We start from the raw sequence: 7,549 nt of genomic DNA, 5'->3' as shown, positions 1-7,549 counted from the left end.
ATCAAAATTTCTTATAAATGGGTGTAATATGATTTTTTTTCTTCTCATCACAATATTTTAATTACGCATATTTATGTAAAAATTGGTTTTAAAGTAATAAATTGATAAGAAATTAGGTACAATGAATAAGGATTGGATTATTATTATTATACTAGTTTATAGTAAGTAATGTAATACAGGGTGTGTCAGCTAAGACTTTCGAGCTTAATATCTCAGTTATTTGTCAACGGACTGTTATGAAATTTAGAATGCACATATTTTAGGAGGTGGTTTTACAATTAGGGGCAAAAAATGACCTCAAGTTAAAAAATTAAATTTTAAAAATTAAATTTTAAAACACATTTCTTTTATTTAAAATTAAGCCAAATTGCCGTTGGATCATTAAACCCCGAAAAATAAATGGCCACACAAAGAATTAACCAAATCGCTCGGCTGATCCAAGAAAAAAATTAAATTTTGTTGTTAAAAACTTAATCCAAATTTTGATAGTAATTTGGACAGTCACCCTTTGAAACAATTGATGAAGCATTTCTATGCGGTATTTTGAGTACCACTGAAAAAAACTGTCAAAAGTGTGTGTGCTGTCAGAAAAGTAAAATTGTTTTAATTTGGTGAAATTACTTTAAAAACCAACAACAGTGGCTGAAATTTCTGTATTGTTGAAAAAGGAATCAAGATTTGCCTATGGAAAGTGTCGTTGGACTTTTTGTGAAATGTTATTTAGGAGATTTAAAGTTCAAAAAATCGTCAAGAATTTGAAGACACAGGAAGCGTACCTGAACCAAATCGAGTGAGACCAAAACACGTCACTGGAAACGAAGCAATAGTTGGGCCTGTAATTCAAGCTTTTGAAGAAAATCCATTCAGCAGTGTACGAAACATTTCCAAACTCCTGAGTGTTCAAGTGTCTAGAATTTTTCAGTTGTTGTTCAGTCTTTTAGTCCTTTTTGAAAGAATTAAAGCATCCAGTACCAAAAGTAAGTCAAAAATATTGTTTTTTAACTTTGTATGGGTGAGAGATAATTGTGAAATGTCCGTTCCGTGACAGTTACGTTTCTGCGAGTAGGATTGACCAAAATTCAATGGTAGTCCTCATTTGTCTCATAGAGATCTACGCTTTTGCATCTGTATCCACGTTTTACAGTTTGTTTCTCATTTTTCTCGCAAAACAGACGTCTTTCACGAACGAGTTTTTTCTGATAGCATTTTTCACTGACGATATTGTTTTTAATATAAGTCTTAAAAGGCTTAATATTGTAAAATGATATGTAAAAATTACGTTTTTAAGACTTGAGTTTTTGCATTAATTGGATTTTAATTTTTATCTTGTAAATTATCTGTATTTTAAATTTCATAATAATCCGTTGACAAATATCTGAGATATCGGGCTTGAAAGTCTTAGCTGAGACACCCTGTATATTATTTTTTGCTTGTTTTTGTTGTTGAAACAACTGAGTAAAATGCCTAGTTGCGTGCGTGGCCGACGAAAATTATATTTCACTTCACTCATGTAGTCGTTCCACTGAGCCTAGTTTCCATTGTTGAAATTGATTCTATTTGACATTTCCAATTGCATGGTAGATCACGACCTCTACCGTCGTTTGAGTTTAAAATTTTAGATGTCAAGCCTTGTCATTTCGCCGTCATACCAAATGTTATCTGTTATATTATCTGTAATAATAATAATGAGCTTTTCCAGTGACTGATGTGATGGCCTAATATTTGGAAGAGTAAGTACTAAGTACGTACAACACTTACTGCAAGGAGTAAAACAGAAAAAAAGACATAAGTAGTCAATAATTTGCTGTGAAAATGGTTTACGCAAAGTTTAGTATTATACCTAATCTTTTAAGCTTTTGATTAAAAGAAAAAATACATTGAAAAATACCTAGGGAGTTCAAATATAAACTGGAATTTTAATTTCAAACAACTTTTTCACGTATTCTACCTCTACCTCTATGCACATACGCCATTCCTTTGGTAGTTTTATACCTTTTTTATAAAAGTTTTTTGGCCTAGTGCGTTGCTAGTTATGTAGAAGAGGTTCTTAGGTTCTCAGTGGATTTAAACACTTTAAAAGGAACTTTTTTAATTGAATATTACGTACGATAAAACCTGAATTCGTCATTTTACTCCAGAATTCAAATAATCTAATCCAATTTAAAAAAGTGACTACCCATATTTTTCTAAAGCCGATAAATCAAAGTTGTGGTTTCAGATGGAAAAAACATAGTTTCTTAATTTTATAAGACCTATGGCGTTAAATACATGGATTTTTTGGAAACCAAACGCCCAAATGAATACCCCTTATTACTTTTAATAGAGAAATTAAGTCTTCATTTTGATCAAAAAGACGGATTCTTTCAGCAAGAGGTGTGATTTTGTTGCAAGAAAAGGCCCTACCGCATACTGTCACCTTGTGACTTTAATTTTTATTGAACCACATAAAAAGGCACTGGGGCATTAGGTAACGTTTTAAATTCCACAATGACGATGAGCTTCAAAATTTTGCGCATACGCCGTACTTATGTACTTGGCTAAAAAACTGCTGTAAAGAAGGCTTTGTGAAACTATCAAGGAAATGGCGTATGTGTACAGATGTAGAGGAAGAGTTCGTGGAAAAGTAGTTTAAAAAGTTTTGTGAAAATTTTGTTTCAATAAAAAATTATAAACAAATTCCGGTTTATATTTAAACTCTCCTCGTATATTGGTTGTTTCTACTAGGTTATAATCTAACTATAAGAATACCACAGTATTGTGCATAGTTGCTTGAGATTTTAAATAAAGATTTATTCGGGTTATAAATAATAATGAATAAAATTGTAAGGAAAAACACAATTACAAGAAACAACGAAGAAAACAACTCAGAGCGAAATTATTAAATTAGGAAAAGTGCCTAGAAAGTGTCAAGACCTGAACAGTCATAACAATGCCCCTTCAAATGTATGTTATTTAACAGTAAAGTAACTAAGTAATGGTGGAATTTTTCGAATTTCGCGGCTTCATTCTGCTATTTTGTCCTGTAGAGGGCTCTACATGCCGGCCGCTTCAAGGCCTTCTGATCCGAATCCGAATTTAATGTCCAGTGAAACGGCCACATGAGTGAAGCGAAATGTCATTTTCGTCGGCCACGATCGATAGTGTATTGCTTCTGTTCTTTTAGCAACATAAGTATTAAAGCATAATGAAATTTAACGCCATTTGTAAAAAATATGGCACATTCAAACTATGACATTTCTTTTGCCCCACCGTGTATAATAATTACTTACAAAATACAAACCGTTACAATCCTAAATTTTAAATATTTTTTTCATATCATCATTTAGTATTATTGCACGTGCTTTTATTTTTTTTTTCAATAATTTCTGTATGGAAAAGCTCGGGAAAAATGTACGGACTAATGATAGCGAAAATTTTTGCAGAAATATGCACGATTACGAGTATGTATCTATTTTTGTAAAATATTTTGATTTTATAAATAAAACAGGTAGATTTAATTTCAATTTTATTTCAATATAACAATGAGAGCAACTGTCGCAATCGATTTACTCGTATGATTGATGACATCACTTCCTTTATGATTTCCGGTGAACCACGAGTGTCAAAGGGTTGTCGTTCGTATAATCTTCACGATTTACTTAACTATTTACTTAATACTTCTAGCACATGTAACACATTTACGATATTTGTACTTACGTACTCGTATAGCATTCTCTTTCAAGTTCAATAGCATTAAAGCTGGCACTTTTCACTTTTCATAACTATGTAATTTTCTCATTTTAATGGATGGGTTTTCTTGGCACTTGTGTCACTAGGTTCCCGGTGAAACACAGAATTATTTTTTATCAAAAGTTCATTTGAACCCAAAAATTGCAAATAAGTTACCAACGTTTGCCAAAGTTCAAGTTTATAATACAAGGTGAATCAGTTATGGGCTATTTCCAAAGTTATTTCACTTATGTATTTCTGAATTTTTTTCAACCAATAATAATCTGTCTAAATGTGTAATTGTTAAAAAATTACTCGGAAAATTATCTACTTTATCGAGACAGTTTTGCTAAAATTTCATTCTATGACTTATTATTATTATTTGAAAAATAAAAAACAATTAATGATGGTTCAATTAAGTATTATTAAAAAATCAAACGCAGCAAAGTGTCAACTGAAATTAGTAGGTATTTTGGTTGCAGCAAAAGAAAGACATTTGACATGCTGTTATTAATTCAAATTAACTTATTTCTTAATCGATAGTCGTTGTCAACTCTAAAATTGATAAATAAAAAATTCATGTATATACAGGGTGTCTCAGCTAAGAGTTTCGAGCCTGATATCTCAGATATTTGTCAACGAATTTTTATGAAATTTAAAATGCAGATAAGTTAGAAGATAAAGATTAAAATCCAATTAATGCAACAACTCAAGTCTTAAAAACGTAATTTTTACATGCCTTTTTAAAATGTTAGGCCTTTTAAGAGTTATATTAAAAAAAATTATCGTCAGTGAATAATGCTATCAGAAAAAACTCGTTCGTGGAAGACGTCTGTTTTGCGAGAAAAATGAGAAACAAACTGTAAAACGTGGGTACAGATGCAAAAGCGTAGATCTCTATGAGACAAATGAGGACTACCATTGAATTTTGGTCAATCCTACTCGCAGAAACGTAACTGTCACGGAACGGACATTTCACAATTATCTCTCACCGATACAAAGTTAAAAAACAATATTTTTGACTTACTTTTGGTACTGAATGCTTTAATTCTTTCAAAAAGGACTAAAAGACTGAACAACAACTGAAAAATTGTAGACACTTGAACATTCAGGTCTTTGGAAATGTTTCGTACACTGCTGATTGGATTCTCTTCAAAAGCTTGAATTACAGCCCCAACTATTGCTTCGTTTCCAGTGACGTGTTTTGTCTTCACTCGATTTAGTTCAGGTACGCTTCCTGTGTCTTCAAATTATGATTCTTTGAACTTTAAATTTCATAAATAACAGTTCACAAAAAGTCCAACGAGACTTTCCAAAGGCGAATATTGATTCCTTTTTCAACAACACAGAAATTTCAGCCACTGCTGTTGGTTTTTACAGAAATTTCACCAAATTAAAACAATTTTACTTTTCTGACAGCGCACACACTTTTGACAGTTTTTTTCAGTGGTACACAAAATGCCGCATAGAAACGCTTTATCAATTGTTTTAAAAGGTAACTGTCCAAATTACTATCAAAATTTGGATTAAGTTTTTAACAACGAAATTTAATTTTTTTCTTGGATCAGCCAAGCGATTTGGTAAATTTTTTGTGTGGCCATTAATTTTTCGGGGTTTAATGAACCAACGGTAATTTGGCTTAATTTTAAATAAATTTAATTTTTTAATTTAAGGTCATTTTTTTGCCCCTAATTGAATGACCACCTCCTAAAATATGTTGACAAATAACTAAGATATTAAGCTCGAAAGTCTTAGCTGAGACACCCTGTATAATAACAAAACAAAATCTCAATAATTTTTGATACTAATACATCACCACTTGGTTTTTAATTCTTCTTTTTAATAGCTGAATCCTTGATTATACACTATTTTAAAACTCGTTTCCTATAGCAACGTGTTTTCATTATTTTAAAACACGCTTCGCACAGCAACATGTTTTAAATGAAAATGTTCCAACAAAAAAAAATAATAACACGCGAAAACGCTTTTAAAGTTATCTCGGGTGTCTAGATATGCAACTCGCATATGCTCGTTGCATAACGACAGCCCTCGAACTTTAAGCTTCTGTTTTCGCACTTGTATTATTAATAATTATAAAAGGTACAACGCCTCCACTAAGGGTTCTCATTTTTGCTTTTGGCTCATTATAGAACACCTCTAATAGTTATTAGCGGCTTTGTTCCGCATTGTATCTTTTTCATGTTGTCAATATGTTATCCTCAAATTGACAGCATCATCATTTGTGGGTTTCCTGATGATGACCCGTGCCTGAGTGTTTACACCTGGACTAGTACCGACAAAGACAAGAACCGCCTGCAAGCGTCAAATATTCATCATCTTGTGAGTTCCCAGTCGATGATTTAGCACCATTCGGATATTCGCATATTTAAGAATTCTTAACACAACTTTTGACAAAGATAAATGACTTGCCCTTACCAAATGTATGCTTTTCTAATTTACAGTAGTAAATAAATACCTACATGTACCTATTTTTATCTTTGAAGGTAGGAATAGAGTGGATAAAAATTATTGTTTACAACTTTATACACTTTATACAATATTATTTAATACAATTTTTCGTATAATATTGGACTTGTGTGCGGAGGTTTCGAGCAGATACCTAACACTCAACAATATTTAATATTCTAAAGATGAATCAGGAGGACTTTGATTACTTCTATTTGAAGAAGGGTAAAAGTGTTTCTGAAATTCATTCATAAAAAGTTCTGTAGACTATGACATAATCATTATTATCTTCCTCTGAATTACCTAATTCAGCCAAGTTTAAAATGTGGTGAGGAATAATAAGTTGTCTCAAAATCAAAATTACGTGCAAACCGTTTCTAACATGAAGGAACAACCAATCAGAAAAAGCTTCTAAGGGCGTAAATATTGTACATATTTTACAAAGTTCTAAAAAGTCCATTCAAAAAATATTAGTCTTGACCTTACTTCGTGATATTTGCTTCTTAATAGAAAAAAAGTCCTCTGGGGTGGTGGTTGAGTTCAAGCACAATAAAAACGTGCCTTTTTTAAACACAATTAAGTTCAGTGTGAATTTGATAGTTGTGCAAATATTTTATAATAGAGCTCAAAAGTAGACAAAATAATAAATCAACTTGCTTTATCCGAATGTTTTTTCCTCCTTTTTGAGGGCGTAATTTTACCGTCTAATTCACCAAAAAAATCGAAAACGCAATATCAATTAGGTTTGCGTCCGTGGGACGTGAAATAAAATAAAAATAAATAAAAAGGAAATAATATTTCTTGGTATTTTCGCATTTCGCCAAAAAAATCGATGCAAAATTTTTACATTTTTATGGGGAGACTTCTCTTTCTATGTTTTTTTTGCTAATTTTAACTCGATGTAACAGATTTGGAAAACTAAGCTCAAAGACCATATTTGCCAAAAATTTTCGTTAGACCAAAAATTAAGTTTTTCTTCATGTGTTTATAAAGTCACAACAAAAAAATCGCCAAACTTGGTCGACAATGACCAAAAATTTATTTTATCTATGCGTTTATACAATTTATTGCGCAAAATTTCTTAAAAAGTAAACTTATAAATCACAGAATTATGTCAAAAATTATAAGTTCTGGGGAGTTAGACACGTTTTTATATCAAAAAATAAGATTTTCTTGATGTTCTACTTAGCATCCAGTAGTTATTTTGGTTTTCGCTTAAAAAAATAAAAACTAAAATTCATAAAATATATTTTTTTTTTCAATATTTAAATACTAAAATGAAATTTAGTATAAAAATGCTTAACTTTGCTCTAATTTAACCGACCTCATATCTCCTATAATAACTGAGATCCCCAAGGTGAAGTTCAAAAATGAA

This window comes from Tribolium castaneum, chromosome 1 (assembly GCF_031307605.1).
Source record: "Tribolium castaneum strain GA2 chromosome 1, icTriCast1.1, whole genome shotgun sequence".
NCBI lineage: Eukaryota > Metazoa > Arthropoda > Insecta > Coleoptera > Tenebrionidae > Tribolium > Tribolium castaneum.
The sequence above is the reverse complement of the archived record's forward strand: the minus strand, read 5'-3'. Positions refer to the sequence as shown.